Raw genomic sequence first — 25,067 nt, forward strand, 5'->3', positions numbered from 1 at the left:
CCCGACCCAGGGATCGAACCCTGCATTTCCTGCATTGGCAAGTGGATTCTTTATCACTAAGCCACTAGGGAACAAGCTTTAGGCTCCTCAAGCTAATCTGCCTCTTCTTTCCTCTCCTGACTGGTTTTAGGTAGGACTCAGGATTCTCTTTCTTGTGAGCGGTTGGTACGAAGAGATCACTTCATGTCACCTTTGGGGTTCTTTTCAGCTCTAAGAGCAGAGTTGACAGCCAGCCGGGCCTGAGTGACTGCCTGAGCCAGGGGCTGCTCAGGAATGAGCCTATTATTCATTAACAAGCCTGGTTATTTTATGGGCCAATTAACTCAGGAGGACGTGGAAGGGAAATTCCAACATTGTGCAAGGTTGCCTCTTCACTCCTCATCTCTCTTTTCTCCTCACTGCCATTTGAGTCATTGCCACTGTTTAAATCCAAGCTGACTTGCTCTCCTAGCATCTGCAGTTTGATTATTTGACTATGGCTTGGCTCTTAATCAAACCACTGGGGAGCCCACTAGCCAGTGATTAAAACTGGGCCATGATTATAATGATTTTATTTTAGTTGGGCCTCTTTTTATGGACCCCCTGGTATTAGAGTGCAGTGATATTGTATGAGGTATTAACCTCATAGAAATAATCATGTGAAGCAAGTGGGATGAGAAATGCCAGGCAATGCAGCTGATTATTTGGCCAATATACCTTTCCTTGACCTTTCCTTCTGTAGTGAAAGAGAATGTATGGAAAGAGAGCAGATGGGCCATTACTGGAGCACTTAATGGGTGTTAGGCACAACTTCAGCAGTTTTCCATGTTTTATTTTGAAATGACCCAGCAAGATAGCATTGTGAGCTTATGTCTATTTACAGAAAAGGCACAGAAAAATTAATAAAATTTCCTTTAGTCACACAGCAAGCAGATAGAGGAGGCATACATGCAGCAGAGTCTGTGCCTTCAAGGGCTTTGTTTTTCCCACTCAAGCTGACTGATGTGGACATACTAGTAGGGACACTCCCAGCCCCTCTGAGCCATTTTTTCCCCTTTGTTTTTGGTCTAAGAGTCTCAGCATTAAAAATGCTCTGAGGTAGGTGCTACCTGACTGGAAGAAACCATGAGGAGTAAGAATTTGGGTGGAGTCCTTTGTAGGAAGAATCACCAGGATGGTTTTGGAGGCAACTCGAGGTTGACCATTCTGCTCCAGACTTCTTAGGGAGCACAATGCAGCCTCATGAAATGGACAGTCTTACTACGTGGGTGCATCTTCTAATTTTAGCTGGGTGATGGTTTCTGTGTGTCTTCAGGCAAGTCTACTCCCTTCTGTCTCTCTGGTCTCTACTTTCCAGCATTACCACAGACCATTCTCTATCTTGCTCAGGCTGCTTTGGCTCTGCAGAATGCAAGTAGTTTATTTAGTAAGTGATCCCTGGAAATGTGGATGAGGGACATGGTGCAGAAGACAAGGGGGAGAAGAAAGGCAATAAATGTGAGTTATTCAGTATGACCCCTCTGGGCACCTGGGGCTGAATCCTGCTCAGGCACCTGGGAGCCCATATAGAACACACACTCCTCATCCTTCCCAAGGGCAGAGTGACCTTCTGGAACTTTGGAGAAAGCCCTCGAAGAGTTGTACGTTCTGGCCTCTGGAAGACTGGTTGGTATGCACAAGAAGTGTCCACTGCCAAGAGGATATGGGGGTTCCACAACAAGATTCTGATGCAACAAGAAAAATAAACCACAATTTGTTTAAGCCCCTGGAGAAGGGCTTCCTGTGACCTGCAGCTAAAGGGATTCTCAAGGTGAGCGTTTGTCTAAAGACACCTCACTTGCTTTTAGTCCCCTGAACGTGTCACTCTTTTTCTTGTGTTAGATTGGGACTCGCCTTATACACTCACCTCTGCTCGGTCCTCTTTCTCCTCGCGCTCCTCACCTGAGGCCTTTCTCCATCATTTCAATGCTTTGTTTCCCAAAGGGGCTGTGTCTGACCAACCAATCAAAAATGCTTTCCTTTCTGCTCTTTGAACCCAGGTCTGCCCACATCCAGATAGAACAAAAGTCCAAATTTTTAAAATTATTAGATTCAATAAAACCACCCCAAGAAAGCTTCTTAATACTTACTCTCATTTTCTATACTGACTGGTAACAAACAATTCACTCTCCAGCCCTGGGCCAGGGGCCACACTTTGTGTAGCTATGTTTCATGCAGTTCTGGCCACTGTGTGCCCATCGAATGAGGCTCTGGTTAACTTTAACTGCATAAAAATGTCACTATCAAAACTTCCTGGTTTAGAACAATTATTTTATTATTATCTCTCATGATTTCTTCGGAGAAGGCAATGGCACTCCCCTCCAGTACTCTTGCCTAGACAATCCCATGGACTGAGGAGCCTGGTGGGCTGCAGTCTATGGGGTCACTAAGAATCAGACACGACTGAGCAACTTCACTTTCACTTTTCACTTTCATCCACTGGAGAAGGAAATGGCAACCCACTCCAGTGTTCTTGCCTGGAGAATCCCAGGGACGGGGGAGCCTGGTGGGCTGCCGTCTATGGGATTGCACAGAGTCTGACACGACTGAAGCAACTTAGCAGCAGCAGCATGATTTCTTTGCATTAGGAATTTTGGGAGGGGCACATTTGGTCACTTCTGGTTTGGGGTCTCTTGTGAAATTGTAGCTGGAGATGGCTGGAGTTGTTAATAGTGCTGGACTGGAGCAACTGGGGGCTGATCAGACATCTCTCTTTCTCTGTGTAGTTTCAAGGCAATGTCAAGAGATCTCTCTTGTGAGCTAATTTGGGCTTTCTCTCAGCATGGTGGTCTCAGAACAGTTGACTGTTGGTGTGGAGGCATAGACGGAGACTAGAGATGTCAAGAGTGAGTGTCATAGTGAGTAAAGGATTATCTGAATCATCATTTAGGAATTAGCCTCAGAAGTCATATAGCATCATTTTTGCATACTCTATTGATTGAAATAGTCACAAAAGCATATCTATATTCAAGAGAAGGGATATTAAACCCTACCTTTTGATGGAGTAGTGGCAAGATTCTAGAAGAATGTATGAGACGAGAGGTACTGTAACCATCTTTGGACTATGCAATCTGTCTCCTATGGGAGCAGAAGATGATGGCAGAAAGCCTTATTAGCAATCTGGTCTGGGTAAAAGTGGAGTTGGATGTCAAATAAGCAGTAAGAAAGAGGAGAAGAAGAGGAGGGCTTGATTTGTATTATGTGGGAGGTAGAAATCACTAGAAAATTGTGATCAGGAAATGAGGAGTAAAGGAGAAAGTGGAGCAAAGAAGATGTGCCAAAGATTCCTGGCTCTGCCGTTTGGGTGGATGGTGGGTCCTTTGCTGAGCTGGAGAACGTAGGAGGAAGAGCAGGAAGCAGGAGGGGGGCTGTTGATGGCTTTGGCTTTGGCCTTGCTGAGTTGGACTCACACTGCCTGATTCATGAAAAGTCTTCCCATGTAAGAATGAGCAACAGAATGGAGATTGGAAAAGGCTATATCCAGCTCTTAGAAACTCTGCACAGGGATGCGTCAGGTCCCTGTCAAAACCTGGGCAACAGGAGCGCTGGATTCTAGAGCAGGAGGACACACCTGAGCGAGGAGGCTGGTAAATGCAGTGCAGTGTTTGCCAAACTGCCTGATTGTCAGAATCACTGGGGGGAACTTGTTAAAAATAAAAATTCCCAGGCCCCACCCCAAACTTACTGAGTCAGAGGAGGGGCTGGAGATGCCTGTTTACATGCCCCAGGTGATTTTGGTGATCAGGCAAGTCCGGCCAATGCTGGGGAAGTGCTGTTGTGCATTGCACAATAATGCACAATGGCAGGAGGATCATCCACATGAACAAAATGTTAGCACTACCCCTGGCACTGTGCTCAGGCTTTGGAGATAAACAAATCTGAGTGTAAATTTGGGCTCTATAGCTTCCTCCTGTGTGATTGTGAGAATGTGAATCCACTCTGTCTCAGTTTCTCATCTCTAAAATGGGAATGATTAAAACGTATATGTATAATATCAATTTAATGATTGATGCATTCCAACAGCAATTCTCTGCCAACAAATGGGTATCCCACAATTCAATTCTGACACTAACTACCTGGAGTTAGCATCAGGTTCCACAAGTCAAAGGGTCAGGTCCCCAACAAGACGGCTCTTACTTCAGACGTGAGAAGCAAGTGGGAGTCTCCAGGCTACACACATCCTACCTAATTTGGCTACAAATTCAGCAGTCCCCATGATCCCTGGGGCTTCCCTCGTGGCTCAGACAGTAAAGAATCTGCCTGCAGTGCGGGAGACCCATATTTGATCCCTGGGTTAGGAAGATCCCCTGGAGAAGGGAATGGCAACCCATTCTAGTATTCTTGCTGGAAGAATTCCATGGACAGAAGAGCCTGGTGGGCAACAACCCATGGGGTCAAAAACATTTGGACATGACTAAGTGACTAACATTTTCACTTTTTTTTGTTTTTGTTTTCCCATGATCCCTAGGCCCCAGATCTGATAATTCACTAGAAAGACCTTATGGAACTCAGGGAAACTCTATTCTGAATGATGGCCATTTAAAGGACACACATGAGCAATCAGAGGAAGTGGTACACAGGACAAATCTGCAAGGGTCCCAGTGCAGAAGCTTCTGTCCCCAGGTGGCAGAGATGTGTGTTGATATTGGAGAAGCACTGCCCTAGGGCCACTATGTGAACAAGTTGTTTGAGCTGTGAGAGGGGAAGGCCAGGGACACAGGATCAGGATGTGGCAGACACTGTTGGGTTCCTATCCATCAGTCACCCTTCCACTTTGTACTTGCTGCCTGGACAAAACTTAGTGTGAGGCCATGGGTGGCTGTGTTGTTCTGGTAAGAGTGGACACTTCCAGCCTCAAATCCTGACTAGTGAAAGCCAGGGATCCTTCTTGCCACCGCAGGTTTGGGTGTGGCCCCGTAACCCAGTGCTGGCAGGGAGATAGGAACGGATGTCAACAGGGTCTTTGTGAATAGCTATCCTTGTGGATTAAAAAGATAATCACTCCCGCTTCTGGGGCTTCCCCAGTGGCTCAGTGGTAAAGAATCCACCTGCAAGGCAGGCGCTGCAGAAGCCATGGGTTAGATCCCTGGGTTGGGAAGATCGCCTGCAGGAGGGCATGGCAACCCACCCCAGTATTGCCTGGAGATTCTCATGGACAGAGGAGCCTGGTGGCTACAGTCCATAGGGTCACAAAGAGTCGGACACGACTGAAATGACTTAGCACTCACGCATGCATACACATTCCCTCTTCTGTCCCCAGACTTCGGAGTCTGGAAGGTGAAGCAGCCATCTTGGGAACATGAGGGGAGCCAGCCTAAGCAGATGGACTAGCACAGTGAGTTTGGCACCAGGGATGCCCCAGTCCCTCTCAAAGGGCCCTTGAAGCAGGGTTGAGGTGCTGGATTGATCCAGTCTAGAGCTACTCTCCATCAGGAGCTCTTAATATAAATAATAAAGGACAGACGTCTAATGGGACTTTTTTCTACTCTTGACCAAGGTCCCAAACCTGAGAGGCACCTGTCCACTCCCCTCCAGCATTATATAAAGGGAGGTACAAGGCCAAGTTTCTCCATATCTTGGCACTATTGACATTTTGCACCAGATAGTTCTTTGCTATGAAAGGCTGTCCTGCTCCTTGTAGAATGTTTAGCAACATCCTTACCTCTCGACCCTCTAGATGCCAGTAACACCCCTCCAGGTGTGACAACCTAGACATTGTCAAATGTCCCTGAAGTGGAGGAGGGCACAAAATTGTCCCTGTTGAGACCCACTGTGCTAGACCATCCATGCACAGTGTGGTCCCAGACCAGCTCTGTGACCTGTAGCCATCAATCATTCAGCCAGTGCTTAAGAGAAGACTCTTGAGAGTCCCTTGAACAGCAAGGAGATCCAACCAGTCCATCCTAAAGGAAATCAGTCCTGAATATTCATTGGAAAGACTGATGCTGAAGCCGAAACTCCAATACTTTGGCCACCTGACGTGAAGAACTTACTCATTGGAAAAGACCCTGATGCTGGGAAACATTGAAGGCAGGAAGAGAAGGGGATGACAGAGGATGAGATGGTTGGATGGCATCACCAACTCAATGGACATGAGTTTGAATAAATTCCTGGAGTTGGTGATGGACAGGGAGGCCTGGCATCCTGCAGTCAATGGGGTGGCAGAGTCAGACATGACTGAGTGACTAAACTGAAAGACATGAGACAGAGCAAGGAAAGAAGGGGAGGAGGGATTTTGTGTGCAGAAAGCTGTCAGAGACTGGGAGCTCCCCTTCACAGAGAGTAGAGAGGGCCACCAGGAAGCAAGCAAATATGCCCATTGCCCCCATACCGGCCGAGTTGTGCAAACTCCTGGCCTCCAGGCCTCCATTGGGTTGGAGATAAGTGTAATTAGAGAGCTCTTGGGAGAATTTGAGGATGCCTGGGGATGTTTGGAGAGATGCAGGGACTGTTGCCAGATTCTGGCTTGGAGAAGTTTAAAAGCGAGAAGCTGGTTTGAGAGGCTTGTGACAGGATAGCCAATGGTGAGGGGAGCAGTGGCAGAGACTGGATGAGGAAGCCATGGCAGATCATCATGGCAGGATTCACCCCTCTCCTTGGAACTGCGAGGTGAGCTGAGGGCTGTGTGGGGTGATGGGAGAAGGTTGTGCTAATCAGTCAGTCGGGGTGGGTCACCTAGGCCAGAGAAGGGCTAGAGAGAAGTACCAAGGAGAGAATCTCCAGCCACCACAAAATCATTCTCATCTGCTGCACAGCTGGCCACTTTGCAAGTACCAACCAAGTCAGAGCTTCCTTTCACTCCTGCTCTCCCCCTGCCCCTGAGGGACCAGAAACAGCATTAGGGAGTAATAGAGGAGCTGGAGCAGGGTGAGGAAAGACCCTCTGGTCCCCACTCCTCAATGGCAGCTTCCAGACTGGAGTGTGGCTTGAACTGAGTGGTGGGGAGGGGCCAGGGTCTGGAGGGAGAAATTTCAGCTTGGATTAGAACCTGAGGTTTTGATATTAGACTGTACATTTCTAAGAATTTATCCATTTCTTCTAGGCTATCCATTTTGTTGACATATAATTGTTCCTAGTGATTCTTACGGTCTTTTGTATTTCTGGGATGTCATTTTGTAACTTCTTTTTATTTCTAATTTTATTTATTTGGACCCTCTCTCTTTTTCCCTTGGTCTATTTTTTTTTCTTGGTTGGCTGAAGGTTTATCAATCTTGTCTATCTTTTCAAAGAACTGCTCTTACTTTCATTGAACTTTTCTATCATTTTAAAATTTCATTTATTTCTGCTCTGACCTGTATTATTTCCTTCTACTAACTATGGGCTGTTTGGTTTTGCTTTAAGAAAGTACATACATGCTTATTTTTTAACTTTAATTAAAAAAATTGGAGTATGATTGCTTTACAATGTTAGTTTCTGCTGTAGAACAAAGTGAATCAGACATACGTATACATTTTATCCCCTCCCTCTTGAACCTCCCCACCCCATCCTACCCCTCTAGGTCATCACAATTGCCTGCACAATCTCTGTGCAGGCAGGTCAGGCTCCTTCTTCTTGCTGGGTCCCTGTCCCTGTTGGCAGCACATAGTAAGGGCTCACTAAACAAATCTTACTCGGAGGAATGAGCTGCAGCCTCCCCCCTCGCCCTTGCCATTCCTCCTCTCATTCTCTGGTCCTGTTTTTAAGTGACCTATTAGAGAAAAGGGCAGGGATGATGAAAGCGAGGATGGAAATAGGGGGTTGAGGAATTTTGCTCAAATGAACCACATTCAGCAATAGCAAATTCACCGCATTCTTTAGAAGCCTGTGAAAATCTGGCAGACAAAAAAGGGTTTTGTGAGTGGGTGTTAGATGATGAGTGTAGCCATGAACATTTTTTTTTTAGGAGTGGGGAAAGGGATAAGGAATTGTTACATCCTCTTGGACAAAAAAGAACAATGCCTTCTAATTTTAAAAGTCTCTCATTTAATGTGAAGGGTCCAGTGGAAGGTTTAGGAGTATTTTCTCTCTTGGAAAAGCATATCTATGGTCTTAACATCAAGAAGGAAGCCTTCTCTGGAATGAGGCTGTGTCTATAGGTAAGAATGTAAGAAAACATGCCCCACAGCTAGCATGCTCAGGGGCAATCATGGACAAAGACTGATGCTTTGTCTTTTCTTTTTCCAAAACACTTTGTCTTTGTTCTTGTTTCGTGGCTCAGTTGTGTTCAACTCCTTGCAGTCTCATGGACTGTAACCTGACAGATTGATCTGTCCTTGGAATTTCCCAGCTAAGAATACTGGATTGGGTTGTCATTTCCTTCTCCAGGGGATCTTCCCGACCCAGGGACTGAACCCACATCTCCTGCATTGCAGGTGGATTCCTTGTGCTACCATGGAAGCCCATCCAAACCACTTTATTTCAAAGTAATTCCAGATCTAAAAAATCTAGATGTAGAAAAGTAGCAAGTATATTACAAAGATTCCCCCAATATTCTTAGATTTCCCCAAAGTTTGCATTTTACTAGATTCACCTTGTCATTCTCTCTATATACATATTATCATTTCTTTTTCTGACTTTCTTGAGAGGAAGTTGCAGACACAATGTCCCCTTACCTCTGACTACTTCAGTGTGTATTCCCTCCAGAACAAGGACTGTCTCTCGCAGTGATCAAAATCAGGCAAGTCACATTGATGTATGTTATTTGTAATTCACAGATCTTGTTCAGTTTTTCCAGCTGGCCTAATGATATCCTTTATAGCAAAGGAAAAAAACATTTTTCTAACTCTGAATCCATTTCAGGCTCCTGTGTTGAATATAATTGTGAAGTCTCTTTAGTTCTTGAAACGTAAGATTGTCCTCAGTTTTGTCTTTCATGACCTTGATGTTTGTCAAGAGTGGGGGCCAGTTATTTTTAAAATGGCTCTCAATTTGGATTTATCTGATGTTTCCTTATAAGTTAGATGCAGGTTTGCATTTTTAACAGAAATACCGTGGGAATAATGTGATATTATAACAACTGACTTTGAAAAGGCGAGCATTTCTAAGGGTTTGGAATTCAAGCAAGATTGGAAGCATCACAAATTTGTTATGACTCCATGCCTTAGGATCACTTGTCAGAGATGTAATTGAGAAGTATGACTTGAGAGAGTCACTTCACCTCTCTCAGGCTTTGTGTTATAATCTGTAAAATGGATAGAGTGGTACTGGCTTACATTTATCAGGCACTTAACTGCTGCCAGTTCGTGTGTGTGTTCAATCTCTTCATTCGTGTCCAACTCTTTGCAACCCCATGGACTGTAGCCTGCTAGGCTCCTCTGTCCATGGGGTTATCCTAACAAGAATACTGGATTGGGTTGCCACTTCCTCCTCCAGGAGATCTTCCTGATGCAGGGATTGAAACTGCATCTCATATGGCTCCTAAACTGGCCGGCAGACTCTTTATCATTTGAGCCACCGGGGAAGTCCTAGGTTGTTCCAAATGTCATATATTTAATGGTTCTCTTAATCCTTGTGACAACCCTATAACAGAGATATTTGAAAGCATTGTTAGAATAATAATGTAAATGATGTAAAAGGAGAGTTCTTTTATAGATGAAAAACTGAAGAACAGAGAGGCTAAACAACTTGGCCAAAGTCACATAGCTGGTGTGTAGCAGACATGGGCTTCCAAGCAGTTTGCTCTGTCTCTGCTGCTGCTGCTAAGTCACTTCAGTCGTGTCCGACTCTGTGCGACCCCATAGCTGGCAGCCCACTAGGCTCCCCCGTCCCTGGGATTCTCCAAGCAAGAACACTGGAGTGGGTTGCCATTTCCTTCTCCAATGCATGAAAGTGAAAAGTGAAAGTGAAGTCGCTCAGTGGTATCCGACCCTCAGTGACCCCATGGACTGCAGCCTTCCAGGCTCCTCCGTCCATGGGATTTCCCAGGCAAGAGTACTGGAGTGGGGTGCCATTGCCTTCTCCGACTCTGTCTCTAGAGGCTGCCTATTTAATTTCCACACCATACTGACTCCTGGAAGTGATACCTTAGACAAAAGAAGGATATGTAAGGTAAGCATCTAACCCAGTGCCTGGAACGTAATCATAATAAATACTAAGAGATCATTGTTAGCATCTGCCTTTATTCTGTTTCTCATTTTATAAAGGATTGATCAAGGAGATGTTCCAGCTTGATGATGTTGAAGTGACTGGTTATCCCCAAACCAGCTGACATTTACAAGGCCCCTGGGCCTCATGAAGCAGTGAAGTCAACCTTGGGCTGTGTTTAGGAGTGTGGGAGAGCAGGGTATCCCAGCATTTGCATTTGGCCGTGGCTCTCACCAACACCCAGCGGTGGCTCGGGCCGAGAGAGAAGACTGGTGATATTGAAAGCTTTGCAGGTGCCTTGTGTTAATGGCATTTTCTCAGGCAATCATAAAGTGTGTTCACATGTGCTAGCTGCCAGCTAGCTAGCTGGAGGGAAGCAGGGAGAGACAGGCAGAACAGATGCTGCTGGGCAGGCGAAACGATGCTTTGGGATTAGAATGTGTAATGCTGGGGACGGGTGGAGGAGGTAGTTTGAAGTAAGCTTAGTTCATGAAGTTTTTGCCAGAATAACCACCCCATAGCCATTTTTTTTTTTCCTTGTCAGGATAAGAGAGAAGTCAAACTAAGGGGATGTTACCTGTGTAGGAAAGGGTTATTAAGTGGGTTCCATGGGTAGGTTTCAGGGGTGCTATGAACTCCTTGAATTGTATGCACAGAAGTGTGATATTTACATGTGTTTTTATAGGAAGAGATTTGCAGTTTTTTAAAATCAAACCCTCAATGTGTTGTTATTTAAAATAGAAAAAGACTCCTTGGTGGTCAGGGAGAGGATGTGAGAGAGAAACGGAGAGAGGGAAGGGAAGGGAGGGAAAGAGGGAGAGAGAGAGAGAGCGACTAAGGGAGAAAGTGAAAGAATATTATTTCATAATAGTTATACAAGAAGTTGCTAGGAAACCATTCATTGATTTTGTGAATTATAAACATTTTCTTCTTAAGCCCAAATAAATAGATCTCATATCATTCCAATCATGAGAACACAGCTGTTTGTGTGTTAGTGAAGGAGTGGGGGTGGGTGCTGTGTATATGTGTATGTGTGTGTGTGTGTGTGTGTGTTTAGGGAGAGGTAGGATGGGGGAGAAGGGAAAGAAGAGAGGTTGGGTGGAGCAGAGAGCAGGAATGTGAGCTTCTTTCTGTCCTTAAGAAGAAGCATCTTGGAGGCCCCAAGATGACAATCCTGGACAGCCATGATGGTGAACACAAGGTGACAGGACCCGTCATTATTTACTGGGTGGATTCGTCTCTTCAAACCTGCAACTCTCACATAAGGTTCATGTCCCCTGAAAGGACAAATGAAAGTGAAATGGGCTGTTTAGTTTGCTTCTCCAGTGGAGTGCATTGAATTTCTGTGGCTTCATTCTGGGTCTGGCTTTGGTCTGTCCCATGTGGGTACAGGGCTCCCCAGGTAGTGCTAGTGGTAGAGAACCTGCCTGCCAGTGCAGGAGATCTAAGAGGCATGGGTTTGATTCCTGGGTTGGTAAGATTCCCTGGAGGAGGGCATGGCAACCCACACCGATATTCTTGCTTGGAGAATCCCACTGACAGAGGAGCCTGGCGGGCTGCAGTCCATGGGGTTGCAAAGAGTCAGGCATGATTGAAATGACTTAGCATGCACACACACATGTGGGTTACAGGGACAAATGACCAGAATTCCTGGATTTTAGGGTGTCTTTGTTTCAAATACTTGATTCATTTGACAGACCTTCTTGGCTTGGCTCCATCCCTTTGAGGGTCTCAGACTCTCAAAGGGATGGAAGATTTCTGGGAGCAAACTCCAGGATCCCCCAACAGAAGACTCAGGGAACACTCATCTATTGACTCTCCCTTTCTCCCTGAGGGCTTCCCTGATGGCTCAGTTGGTACAGAATCCATCTGCAATACAAGAGACCCCTGTTTGATTCCTGGTCAGGAAGTTCCATTGGAGAGGGGATAGATTACCCACTCCAGTATTCTTGGGCTTGCCTTGTGTCTGAGCTGGTAAAGAATCTGCCTGCAATGCAGGAGACCTGGGTTTGATCGCTGGGTTGGGAAGATCCCCTGGAGAAGGAAACGGCTACTCACTCCCGTATTCTGGCCTGGAGAATTCCATGGACTGTATATCCATGCGGTTGCAAAGAGTCAGACACAACTGAGCGACTTTCACTTTTCTCCCTGATGGAGTCTTACTCCATTTCTTTCCTCGTGCTGATGACATTTACTAGTTCTCTGTCCTTGCCTCTTCTAAGTGGTCCTTCCCTCCCTGCCTTCCTCTTTTCCTTCCTTTCACTTCCTCCATGTCCCCCCCCACCCCCACCCCAAACTCTTCTCTTATTTACTCTAATACATTTAGGTAGACCTAACAGGTGCCAGGCACTGGTGCTGGGTGCTGAGTTTTAAGAAGGAACAACGTAAAGTGTAATCCCTGCTCTCACAGCCCCGACACTCACAGAATGCATTTAAAAATCTTTTCTGTCTTCAGTAGGGAGTGAGATTACAGAGTCCCAGGAGAGAAGGTAGGAGACAAGCTGGGAGGTTGTCACAATACAAAGAGAAATGAGAGGGACTGAGATTAGCAATGGCAGTTTTCACTTTATGAATACTGGGTCCATAAAAATTAGTGATGTCTTTGTGGTGGAGTCTACCATGTATCCATTTAAAATGACCCTCAATGGGCTTCCCTGGCAGCTCAATGGTAAAGAATCTGCCTGTCAATGCAGGAGACACGGGTTCGATCCCTGATCTGGAAAGGTCCCATATGCTGCAGAGCTACTAAGTTACAGCTACTGAGCTGCAAATCTTGAAGCCCATGCACCCTGGAGCCTGTGCTCAGTGACAAGAGAAGTCACGTCCATGAGAAGCCCACGAATCACAACTGAAGAAAAGCCCGAGCAGCAAGAAAGACCAGCACACCCAAAAATAAATAGATACATTTAAAAATAAAATAACCCTCTTTGTCCCAAAAGCAAAGCACTTTTACTTTGCTTTCTGTATCATCTGATATGACTATTGGCGCCCTTGCTTCCTCTTTGTTCGTGTCTGCTCTTGTATCTGAGGACACAGAGGTCCTGGGTTGGGCTGTGTATTTAAAAGATTGACTTGTAGAAAAAATCGAGGTTGGACAACTCCCACACACTTCATTTACCTTTTGTGGCCAGAAGAGAACACTGGTAGAACAGGAGGATGGCCTTGTACAAGGAAGAGTTAGTGCCCAGTTCAGTGTAAGAGAGCTTTCATGATACACTTGAATGCAGGCCAGCATGCCCAGGTAGGTGAGCATCCTGGAGGCAGGTAAGAGGCACACGGGCAGTAGCAATCAAAGATGGAAGCCAGGAGGAAGACAGAAAGATTAAGTAATGACTGTGGTAGTTTGATTTTACTGGCCTTGGTTATGATTTTTCCTGGAGTTAGTTGCTATGGTGTCACAATGAGAATTCATGAATGGATTTTCCTGCCTGCCCTAGCCCAGACAAGTCCACGGGTCAATGATATACTCATCTTTTTGTTTTTAACCATTTTAAGCCATTTTCTTCTAGGTGAAACTCTTCTAAGCAGCACATAATTCAACATTTTTCTCTTTTATGCACCTTTGCATGTGTGTGTATAAAACTGAATCACTTTGCTGTACAGGAGAAATTAACACGATGTTGTAAATCACCCATACTTCAATTAAATAAAGTGTTACAAAAAGAGAAAAGAAAAAGAAATAAATAAAGTCTTTGCCCATTAAAAGGGAATGGCAGTGTGAGCGGCAGTGTTGGTGTCTGCCCTTTGGGGGTTCCGCTCTTCTGCTTCAAGGTGGAGCATGAGAAACAAAACTGTAGAACGTACTTTATAGCAGCATCTCCTTCCATAAAGTGGATGGTGGAACTTCTCCCAGGAATGATGTAATCTACAATCTTCTGTTCACTCTGTTGAGGATGATTTTGCCCTTTGGTACATCTCCATGGGCATTTGAATAGGAGGCTTGAGGAGGCAGGTTTGTAAGGGGTCTCAGCTACACTGCTATACTGTTCTGTTTGCTGCTGCTAAGTCGCTTCAGTCGTGTCCGACTCTGTGCGACCCCATAGACGGCAGCCCAGCAGGCTCCTCCGTCCATGGGATTTTCCAGGCAAGAGTACTGGAGTCGGGTGTCATTGCCTTCTCCATACTGTTCTGTTTACCCAGACATTATTCCGTGAATCCACAGCCCACCCTTGTTTATTTTTCTTTCTTTTCCAATACTGTTCTGATTGGCATCTGAGGCATCTCACCACTTGGTTTCCCCTGTATCACCTCCCATCTTCGCCTTTTCACAGATCCTGCTGCTTCTATTCATGTCCCTGCAATTCCCCTCCATCACTGCTTTATCTTGGCTACTGATTCTTTAAGGCTTAACTCACATGACTTTGCCTTTCTGAAGGCTTTTCCTGAGCTTTTCAGACAACTTTTAATCATTTAAAAATTTTATTTATTTATTTTTGGCTGCACTGGGTCTTGCTTGGGCTCCCCTGGTGGCTCAACAGTAAAGAAACCACCTGCAATGCAGGAGATGTGGGTTTGATCCCTGGGTGGGGATGAGCTCCTGCAGAAGGGAATGGCAACCCATTCCAGTATTCTTGCCAGGAAAATCGCATGGACAGAGGAGCCTGGCAGGCTGCAGTCCACAGGGTTGCAAGAGTCAGACGCAACTGGAGTGACTGAGCGCTGCACTGGGTCTTTGTGGTTGCATGTCGGCTTTCTTTAGTTGCAGCTCACAGAGACTACTCTTCCTTGTGGTGTGCGGGCTTCTTGTGGTGGTGGCTTCCCTTGTTGAGGAGCACAGGCTCTAGAGCTCATGAGCTTCAGTGGTTGTGGCTCATGGGCTTAGTTGCCCTGTAGCTTGTGGAATCTTCCTGGGCTAGGGATCAAACTCATGTGCCCTGCATTGGCAGGTGGATTCTCAACCACTGGACCACCAGTTAAGTCCCTAATCATTGTTTTTTTTAAATGTATTTATTGAGGGTCTACTGTGCACCAAGGGCTGTGATGGATACTGGAGAAAAAGTAAAGAGTAGAACAGACATGGTCCCTGCTTGTGATCTAGTGCTGGGGCGGGATAACATCTTCATATTTGTTAGATGAGAGCAGGGTAGAGTGAAAGTCCTTCCCCATTTTTGATGTTTCTTTTCATGGGGGAGTAATTCTGCTATAATTCCTGGCCTTTTGAATTTTTGAACTGGGGATAAGGAACTGGGAATGGGTATCTCCATCTCTTCTTCCTCATTTCTCATGTGTAATTCACTTTGTAGGAACACACATTCTGCCTGGATTCTCCAAACACTGAGTTTGATGTGACCAGGCCCCAGTGTGGGTCCAGGTGGGGTGAAGGTAGTGAAAACCTAATGTGACTGGTAACTAATCAGACGTATAAATTGGTCTCTTTCTGAGGTTTAGTAAGAAAATGTCTACTTGCTCATAGGCTTAAAGTCACATTCTCTAATATCAGTTTATTTTAAAATTTTGTCTCTCAATTGGTTCAGGGTCAGGGAAAAAGAACACTAGTTGGGCTCTCTCAAACCTCAACAGGAGTACTACTGTTAAAAGTACTCAACAGTAGTATTAAAAGCAAAATTTTGAACACAACTCCTAGTTAATCCTCCTGAAGTTCCTTTCTCAAATCTTTTATTATATTAATTACATTGCTGCAATGATCCGCTTATATACATCATCCCCTCCTCTAGATATGAGTCTTTGCTTTGGGTAAACAATTTGTACACTGGACAAAGGTATCTGGCCTGAGGGATGAATGGGAGCTAAATCTGGACAGTGCTGTGCTGGTCAGTAAATATGTCTTTACCTGGGGTAAAGATGAGGTGCCTTTTGGGAATTTGCACAAAAACTTGTCATGTGCCAGCAAAGCCTTATGTCCTTGTATTTGATGAATGCACAAATGCATTTTCTTCAGACAGGCAACACCATTACCTCACCTGAATATACTCATCCATTAGGGAAGAATCACATCCATTTTTAACTCACTGTTCATCATCTCTTACAAAATACAAGAAGCCAACATATCACACAAGGCCCAGGCAGATGTGAAAGGTGAGTATATCTGCTTTGCCAGGCTATTCCCTTAATTTCCATTATTAATATTATATGTATTATTATTGTTACATTTAAGAGTAATTGAAAAATCAAATCCTTTTAATTCAGAAAACCTAAAATCTTAACATTCATCTCCTTAATTCTGAATGAAAATCCTGTACGTCTCAATGGTTTGTGGTAAGGACAAAGCAATACGGTATATGTGAAAAATCAACATGCACCATAAATTCATACGGATGTTAGGAGTTATTCTGATCACTCCCTGAGTACCTAAATTGTACTCAGAAGCATTTGCCAGCTTAATGAATGTGTAAGACTTGCTCTGACAATGTTGATTCTAATGATAACAACGTAACATGCTTATTTCTGGAAAACACCTAGAGCCATCTCTTTAAATTATTCATTTTCCAACAGGTTTTTATAGGTTTCGCAATGTTATTTGAAGGGGTCTAATCCTACCTGCTAAAAGGCATTCCACTTAGCACCTGCATTTCTTACTCTGCACATGTGTTTCCTTCTCTTGCTGTTGCTTCAGTTCAGTTCAGTTCAGTCGCTCAGTCGTGTCCGACTCTTTGCGACCCCATGAATCGCAGCTCACCAGGCCTCCCTGTCCATCACCAACTCCCAGAGTTCACCCAAACTCATGTCCATTGAGTCGGTGATGCTATCTAGCCATCTCATCCTCTGTCGTCCCCTTCTCCTCCTGCCCCCAATCCCTCCCAGAATCAGGGTCTTTTCCAATGAGTCAACTCTTCACATGAGGTGGCCAAAATATTGGAGTTTCAGCTTCAGCATCAGTCCTTCCAATGAACACCCAGGACTGATCTCCTTTAGGATGGACTGGTTGGATCTCCTTGCAGTCCAAGGGACTCTCAAGAGTTTTCTCCAGCACCACAGTTCAAAAGCATCAATTCTTCAGCGCTCAGCTTTCTTCACAGTCCAGCTCTCACATCCATACATGACCACTGGAAAAACCATAGCCTTGACTAGATGGACTTTTGTAGGCAAAGTAATATCTCTGCTTTTCAATATGCTATCTAGGTTGGTCATAACTTTCCTTCCAAGGAGCAAATAGCAGAGGCAAATTGTTATAGAGGGTGGATAAACAACAAGGTCCTACTGTATAGCACAGGGAACTATATTCAATATCCTATGATAACTGTAATGGAAAAGAACATGAAAAAGAATATATATATATATATAAAACTGAGTCATTTTGTTATACAGCAGAAATGAACACAACACTGCTTCAATAAAATAAAATAGTAATGCCTTGACTGTAAAATTAAATAAAGCAGTCGTGGTGGTGAAGAGCTTAGGAAGCCACTTGAACTGAGTTTGAAACCCAGCTCTGCCACTTCCCAGCAATGTGAACTTGGACAAGTAAACTCAACCTCCCTAAGCCTCAATTTCTTCCTCCAAAGGATGGGAATAAAATCAGTATACACATCACACAGTTCTGAGACCCCTAAACCACACAATGAAAGCAAAGAACTTAGGTACTGGACACCCTTGTGGACAAAGAGCCTTCAACCTTTTATGTTCCTACCTGAGACTTGAAGTTGTTATTGCAAGGGCAGGAGAACATGGGGGATTCTGGCTGTGGGTCACAGGGAAGTCAGAAGATGGTGCTCCCTTAAGTCTCTGCCATGTACCTGATGTTCTTTCCAGAAAGTGGGCTCATGGATGTGGGTATTTCCAGGACCATCCCTGGTGACTCAGTGATAAAGAACTCGCCTGCCAATGCAGGAGACACAGGTTTGATCCCTGTGTCAGGAGGATCCCCTGAAGAAGGAAATGGCAACCCACTTCAGTATTCTTACCTGGAAAATCCCATGGAAAGAGGAGCCTGACAGGCTACAGTCCATGGGGTCGCAAAAGAGTCATGTTGATTTAGTCACTAAACAATGTTGTCAGGTCACGTTGCTTCTGCCAGAAGGAGCTAACAGGGCAGCACCAAGCATCATCCTATCCTGTTAGCATTCCAAAGGCTGAACCTTTGGAATTAAACAATTTAATTTCTACCTGTGGGACCTTAGAGAGATTTCTTGACCTTTTTGAGCCTCAGTTTCTTTATCTGTAAAATATAGATTTTAAAAAAACACCTACTCCATAGAGTAATATGTGGATTAAATGAGATGATTAATTCAAGTGCCTGGCTCAATAAATGGAAACTTTTTATTAGATCAGCAAAAATCATTTGATCATATAATTTAGTAACCAGTTATTGAATACTCACTCTTTGTCAAATATTGTGCCAGGTACTATGAGGCTACCACCAATTTAGTGAATTTTTGGAGTATATGGTACAGGCTAGACATTATATGAGGTGCTTATCCATCAAAACCTTCAGCATTCTAGATAAAATCCTCCCCAAGACTATTCAGTTCTTCCACTGTGTGAGACCCCAGGTTATGAACCAGTTTTTCTTTAATACATGCAATAAACATGATGCCAAGAATTTTATGAACAACTGAAAATATAAAGAGAAAAAAAACTTGGCCCTGCCAAGGAGAGATTTCCAACCAGGTAGGACCATTTTGGAGGTGATGGATCCAGCTGAGCTATTTCAAATCCTAAAAGATGATGCTGTAAAAGTGCTGCACTCAATATGCCAGCAAATTTGGAAAACTCAGCAGTGGCCACAGGACTGGAAAAGGTCAGTTTTCATTCTAATCCCAAAGAAAGGCAATGCCAAAGAATGCTCAAACTACTGCACAACTGTACTCCTCTCACACGCTAGCAAAGTAATGCTCAAAATTCTCCAAGCCAGGCTTCAATAGTACGTGAACCAAGAACTTCCAGATGTTCAAGCTGGATTTAGAAAAGGCAGAGGAATCAGAGATCAAATTGCCAACATCCGCTGGATCATGGAAAAAGCAAGAGAGTTGCAGAAAGACATCTACTTCTGCTTTGTTGACTATGCCAAAGCCTTTGACTGTGTGGATCACAACAAACTGTGGAAAATTCTGAAAGAGATGAGAATACCAGACCACCTGACCTGCCTCCTGAGAAATCTGTATGCAGGTCAAGAATCAACAGTTAGAACTGGACATGGAACAACAGACTGGTACCGAATTGGGAAAGGAGTACATCAAGGCTGTATATTGTCACCCTGCTTATTTAACTTATATGCAGGGTACATCGTTTGAAATGCTGGACTGGATGAAGCACAAACTGGAATCAAGATTTCCAGGAGAAATATCAATAACCTCAGATATTCAGGTAACATCACACTTATGGCAGAATGCGAAGAAGAACTAAAGATGAAAGTGAAAGAAGAGAGTGAAAAAGTTGTTTTAAAACTTAACATTCAGAAAACTAAAATCATGGCATCTGGTCCCATCACTTCATGGCAGATAGATGGGGAAACAATGGAAATAGTGACAGACTTTATTTTGGGGGGCTCCAAAATCACTGCAGATGGTGACTGCAGCCATGAAATTAAAAGATGCTTGCTCCTTGGAACAAAAGTTATGACCAACCTAGACAGCATATTAAAAACAGAGACAATACTTTGCCGACAAAGGTCCGTCTAGTCAAAGCTTTGGTTTTTCCAGTAGTCATGTATGGATATGAGTGTTGGACTATAAAGAAAGCTGAGCGCTGAAGAATTGATGCTTTTGCATTGTGATGTTGGAGAAGACTCTTGAGAGTCCCTTGGATTGCAAGATCTAACCATCCATCCTAAAGGAAATTAGCCCTGAATTGGAAGGACTGATGCTGAAGCTGAAGCTCCAATATTTTGGCCACCTGATGCGAAGACCTGACTCATTTGAAAAAACCCGGATGCTGGGAATGATTGAAGGTGGAGAAGGCAGGGGATGACAGAGGATGAGATGGTTGGATGGCATCATCGGCTCAATGGATATGAGTTTGAGTAAGCTCCGGGAGTTGGTGATGGACAGGGAAACCTGGCGTGCTGCAGTCCATGGAGTTACAAAGAGTCGGACACGACTGAGCGACTGAACTGAACTGACTGAAGGCCATTTTGACACCTCTGTCTTATCATTTCTTTTTCTTCGAAGGTCATCTATAGTTGAGTTCTCTTTCATGATGTGCTCTATGGTTATATTAATTAATTAATTGAATAGACATGTATTGTGTATCTGCTCTGGTCAGCTCATAGTACTGGGTTCTGCTTGTAATATAATAGAGAAATAAGATATAGTCCCTAACTCTGTGAAGTTCTAATTTAGTGATGGAGATTAGGTACCATGAGAAGTTGAATAATAATTGTAGACTATTTTGCTGGACACAATAAATTCTTGAATGAAATGATGACCTTGAGAAGCATATCATGGTTAAAAAGCATGGAATTTATAGGCAGATGGATCTGTCTCCTGTCTTGGCTCTGTTCTCAACTAAGTCTTGATTTTGCCAAGTCACTTACTCTCTGAGAGTTTTGTCATCTTTAAGGTAGGGCAAGACATTGTGAATATTCACTGATACAAGGCTGGTACATGCTTAGCACACTTCGTGACATAGAGAGGCTTGACTTTTAGCTATTATTGTCAGAATTAATATTATCATTATCATTACATATTCACACAAACTCTCCCAGTCTTGTGTGTGATTGTACATGCACACTTGTGCCCGTTGTGTTTGTGCGGTTAGACATTTCACTTGTCATTCATAATCCAATCTGATCAGAGAGATTCAGCCAACCATCCATTCATTGAATAAATATTCACTGAACACCTACTAGGTTCCAGGCATTGTCCTGGGCACTAGGGATACAGTGAGCAATCAACCCTGAAAGTCAAGGTCTCCATCCTCATGGAGTTTATCTTTTAATGGAGGAGCCAGAATATGCATATAACACACAGACTATCATGTCAGGCGGTGATAAAATGAAGTGTTATGAAGATACGGGGTTGAGCATCTTCTATCTTCCTTTGACACAAAGACGATTTTATTCCTGGACTTATCCCCTTGCATCCAAAGCAATTCATCTGCATGAGTATCACCGGTATCCTATGAAGCACATGGGCTGATACGACTAGGAAAAGAGAGGCTGGGAGATAAAAGGGAAAACCCGAGAGAGGACTTTGCAATAACGCTAGGAAAAGATAATTACGTGTGCTCAGATTTGATCTGGGTTGGTCAAAATGCATGGCGTGAATGGCTAGTGGCCATCAGCCAACAGCTGCTTTTGCTGTCACTGGCCCCTTCAGTTAAAGGGGGAGATGTCTGGTCAGCCTGATGTATTAAATGATTTAACATCCACCAGTATTCTTTATTTTACCATTATTTATGACTTGCTGAGTCCTGGCATTAAACTTTGGAAGAAATAAGGTGCAGGTGGAAACCATGGCTTGGGGCTGGGGAGATTGCAACATCAGGAAGGGACAAATCAAAGTGTCCCCAGTTGTCACTAAGCGCGTGGGCTGAGGAGGTGGTGACTCCTCCAGAGTGTGAGCCTGGCGTGTCCCTCATTCCCTGGGTTCCTCACACCTCCAACTCAGCCCTGCTTCCTCTTCTTTCCCTGCCTCTTTCTAGGGATGTGTTTCAACCTGGCAGCCAGGCCTTCATGGAGCAAATGAACCACGTATGCCAGACCCACCCAGATATCTCCAGGATTTGGCTTGTGAGCCCAAGCATCACATATTATGTTTATAAAAGTCGGGAAGAAAGAGAGCTGGGAGAGCAGAGGCCTGAGGGGGAAGCAGAGATGCACACACAGAGGCCATTTTACTCCCGTGAAGAGGAGCAGACGTTTCTTCTGTTGCACTTTCCTCCCCTGGATGGGGCTGAGACTTGGGGGGACCATTTCTCCCAGGGTTCGAGGTGGGGGGTCTGACAGGAGCCTGGGAGGTGGGAGGTGGGTCAGGGCTCTTCCTTCCCAGCTTTAGTCATGCATGGGGTCCTGAGGAGACCACGGGCTGTTTACATTCTCTTCTGGGGATCCACTGGGGAAGAAGCTCTCTGATTGCCAAACAGCCTCACATTGGCTCCAGAAACCTCCATTTGGAAGGTCTTCCACGTTGACCCCAGCCCATCCCATGTTTGACCCCAACTTGCAGGCTCAGGGCAGCCTTTTAAACCTTTCCCTCCTCACTGCTTTGGACAGCATGTCCCCTCAGCCTCAGTCATCCCGGACTCAGCCTCATTCCCAGACAGACTCCTACGAGAGGCCTTGGAAGCTCAGCGAGACCCCCCTGAGTCTTCCTATGCTCCCAAAATGCCACAGACTAAACACTGAGTCACCACTCACTCGCTACTCTCCCTGAAGCTCTGGTTTCAGAGGGAGGACCCGAGGGTTTGACTGAGGGAAATAGTTTCCCCCTTTTCTCGCTGGGTGGTTTTAAGGTGCGGCAAGATTGCTGGGAAAGTTGTGGGTGGGCCGAGGGCCAAGTACAATGTAGGTATCCCTGGGTCAGCATTTCGTCTGAGCATCAACCCTGGCCTCTCCCTCCGCCCTACCCCTCCCACTTCCACAGACTGCAGCCAGGCTTCCGGAAGGGAATGTGGCAATAGTGCCACCTGATCCTGTCCACAGCCCTACAGGGAAGCCCAGGGAGGCTTTTCCTATTTTGCAGATGAAGAAACTGTGCTCCAAGAAAACAGAGGACTTGCAACCTAGCTATGGCTAAAGAGTGCTGGAGCCTGGTCTCAGAGCCATATCTCCAGCCGAGTGCTCTCACCCCGGCAGGCGGCTGCAGGAAACAGCTGGAATGTGTAATGAGAAGAGGGACTGGGAAACTCAATGTTGGATTCTTAGGAGAAAAAGGAAACTGACCTCCCACAGTGAAATGAGCAAGGCGTGGCTCACGGGCCAACTGGGCATTTGTTCAGTGGCCTATTCAATGACCCAAAGGCTGCACTTTTCCATGGGTGGGGAAAAGTAGGGCAGAATCTGTTGGCTCCTAGCATCCCGACCTTGGAGCTAGACCCTGGGAACTTGCTTAGCTTACTCCTCAGGGGCTGGTCCACCCTGTGCAACCTGGTGCACAACTCAAATGCTTGGCATGGCTGTCTGAAGATTGGGATGATCTGTTTGTGGATGGGAGGGAGGTCTGGTCATTTATATCTTAGTGGGAGAGTTCCAGGATCATGACCTGTCACTGTGAAGGCATTTCAAAAAGCAGCCTACCAGGGGAATCCACACTGAGGTTGATGAGCAGCAAATTCTTGTCCAAACCATACATGACTATTGCACACCAGTCTGTGCTGTTTCCTTTTTTCCTACTCCATATCAGTGGACCTCTTCATGGGTAAAAGGAGGATGGGATAGAGAATGAGAGGAAGGTAACAGAAGCACTTGAAAACTGAGGCTGATATACATCACTGCTGCTGCTGCTGCTGCTAAGTCATTTCAGTCGTGTCCGACTCTGTGTGACCCCATGGACTGCAGCCCACCAGGGTCCTCCATCCATGGGATTTTCCAGGCAAGAGTACTGGAGTGGGGTGCCATTGCCTTCTCCGGACATACATCACTGCACCTCTTTAAAACACAAAACCCCAAATACTGGAGGATTCTCTTCTATCCTCATTTCAAATCTTGGGAAAGCCTCCAGTTAATAGCATTGACTTCCACACTCACTCCCATAAAGCCATTCCTCAGGAGAAGTTCTGAAAAGGAGAGTCTGACTCAGGCAATGTTCTGAAATACTTTTAACCATGACCTACACATCATGTAAATGTGACTGAAACAAGTTTCACAATGTGATATTTACCCTTACTTCTTGCAATGACTTCTATGTTCTATTCTGCTGCCATTTTTATCACTAAAAATAAATACAGGTTGACTCACTAATACATGATTGGAAAAGCTCTATTATAGAAATCTTTGTAAATGGTCTCAATGGCATCTCATAAAATGGCTTCAGTTATTCGTCCCACAGCCTGAACGCTGTGCTGCAGGGCTCAGTCGCTTCAGTTGTGTCTGACTCTGTGTCTGGACTGTAGCCCACAAGGTTCCTCTGTACATGAAATTCTCCAGGCAAGAATGCTGGAATGGGTTGCCACACCCACCTCCAGAGGATCTCACCAACCCAGGGATGGAACTGCATCTCCTGGGTCTCCTGTATTACAGGCAGATTCTTTACCGCTGAACCACCAGAGAAGCCTGCCTGAACCCTGTAGACAATGCCAATTATGGCCAGTTGCTCACTCTGCCCACCTATGAGAAGCAGAAGGATAATGGGGAGCAAGGTTTCAAATCCTCAAACAGATTATTACCCAAAAAATGACTTTGCAATAACAAACCATGCAGCTAACTGGGGGAATAGCAAAAGCCAAATGAGAATGACTGATCTACAAATAATCATTTATCCTGCTTCCTGGCCTTTGTTCATGCTGTTCCCTTCTCTTGAAACTTCTCTGGTTCCTCCACCTCCATCCAAAGTCAGCGGAGCTCAAGGGTCACCTCTTCCAGGAAGTCTTCCCTGACTGTCTTTCCCTGCTATGAGGTTTTGGATAGCATCTGACTCTAACATTTATTTGATGTGTCATCATGCCTTGCCAGCTGAGCTAATATAACATTAGTTAGTTATAATAGTATAATATAACTAATTACATTAATTATAGTATAATATGACTAACTAATTAACATTAGTTAGTTATATTTTTGGAGAAGGCAATGGCACCCCACTCCAGTACTCCTGCCTGGAAAATCCCATGGATGGAGGAGCCTGAAGCGACTTAGCAGCAGCAGCAGCAGTTAAATTTTGTGGTTGATCCCTTTTGGAGAGTCTGCTCAGCTTCATGTACTACCTGGAAACCATGTCTGTGAGGTGGTCTCCTGCCTACTGGTCCCAGTATAATGAACTGGGGATGGGAGTTGGGGGCAGGCGCTGGCACTTCACCAAAGCTGGGCCAGTTAGAGCCTTTCCCTGGGAAGTTGCAACTGGAAATGATGGAAAGAGAGAGGGAAAGGAAGACAGAGAAACAGGGACATGATACTGCCTTTTCCCTAGCGCTTTTTTATTATCAATTCTAGAATG

At 44.9% G+C, this 25,067-nt stretch overlaps 1 long non-coding RNA gene across 2 annotated transcripts; it reads left to right on the top strand.

The window, feature by feature from the left end:
* Positions 1-1,058: 1,058 nt before the first annotated feature.
* Positions 1,059-23,878, top strand: LOC123333233. Of its 2 annotated transcripts, XR_006550449.2 has the most exons (3): positions 1,086-1,789; positions 15,980-16,116; positions 21,622-23,878. It is a non-coding gene; the product is annotated as an uncharacterized LOC123333233 (long non-coding RNA). The 2 variants fall into 2 exon arrangements; XR_006550448.2 differs by lacking the exon at positions 15,980-16,116 and having other exon boundaries at positions 1,059-1,789.
* The last annotated feature ends 1,189 nt before the right edge of the window (positions 23,879-25,067 follow it).

This window comes from Bubalus bubalis, chromosome 4, assembly GCF_019923935.1.
Source record: "Bubalus bubalis isolate 160015118507 breed Murrah chromosome 4, NDDB_SH_1, whole genome shotgun sequence".
Lineage (NCBI taxonomy): Eukaryota > Metazoa > Chordata > Mammalia > Artiodactyla > Bovidae > Bubalus > Bubalus bubalis.